Raw genomic sequence first — 1385 nt, forward strand, 5'->3', positions numbered from 1 at the left:
TATCCTGAGCCCTAGTTGGTCATTCTGAAATAGGGTATATTATGGCTCATTTTTTCACTTTATAACCTTGAGCCTTCAATAGGCAGAGCCTTGCTGATTCCTGAGATGCCTTGAAGGCCTCTTTTCTATCATTCTGATGCAGTGTACTTGGCTTCTTCTTAATGCTAATATTTTCAGTAACCATGTTCTTTTTTTCCCCCAATTTTTCAAATAATTCTGTTGTGATGAAACTGTAAATTTTTAACATCACTTGACTTTCTCCTTTGCTTCTGATTTTTACCATAGGTCTTCCTAAGGGCAATAACCATGCTACAGAATGAGTGTTGGCCAGATTCAGAATTTCCTCTGCCAGATTAATTAGTCTGTCATCCTTAAAGTCAGCCTCTCACAAAGTCTCATGACATGGAGAAATGAAAAACAAATTTTTCTGTAGTCTGACTCTAATGGAATCCCTGTTCTCAACTGAGACCTCCTGAGCCTGGCCTTTATTTTTCTCATCCTAGAAACATTTTGGTCACCTGAGTGCCAACCAGGATCCCTGATCAAACTCTGGGTACAGTATTATGTGGATTCTCTAACTTGCATCTTGGTATATTTCAAACTTTGTACTGAAGTTCATTATTAGGTTGAAGAAAAACAGTGTATATCAAATCTCTTTTAAAAAATGTATTTAGTATAGGTACTACAGGGTCTCACTACACAAATCAGACTTGTAGTGATTCTCCTATTTTTAGCCTCCCAAGTGCTGGGATTACAGGTGTGCACCACCATGCCCAGTATCAACTACCATCTCAGCGTGCCCCAGGGGCAGGGTTGGCATGGCATGCTGTGGATCAAACCCTGGCCCTGGCCCTGGCCCTGGCCCTAAGAATGCATATAAAGTCAAATTTAAAGAATAACCTTCCTGTAAAAGACAAACTTGCCTTTGACTAAGTTGTTGCTGCAAGTAGGGCAGAGAAGCCCTATATCCAGTGACTGGGATGATGAAGCTGTAGTGGTCATTTTGCAACCAGTGCACCTTACAGCTCTTTGACTTTGGAGGAACAAGACTGCAATGCCAGTGGCCCCACACATATTTGTCTCTTGTAATAGACAAAATAATTTAATTCTTTCAAGTATCCTTCATAAATCAAATATCCAAATATTAACAAAATGGGAACTTTACAAAGTACTGAATTTCAGAGAGAAGCATGTCTCAGCATGCCACAGGGGTGGGGCCAGCACGGCAGGCCCAGGGATCGAACCTCCTGCCCTTATCCCTGCTTGCAGGTGCTTTAATCCTCTAAGCTATTTGGCCAGCCTAAACTGGTAGTTTTTTTTTTTTATTTTTTTTTTTTTTATGAGAGAGAGAGAGAGAGAGAGAGAGAGAGAGAGAGAGAGAGAGA

This window comes from Octodon degus, unplaced genomic scaffold, assembly GCF_000260255.1.
Source record: "Octodon degus isolate 3935 unplaced genomic scaffold, OctDeg1.0 scaffold00087, whole genome shotgun sequence".
In the NCBI taxonomy this organism is placed as follows: domain Eukaryota; kingdom Metazoa; phylum Chordata; class Mammalia; order Rodentia; family Octodontidae; genus Octodon; species Octodon degus.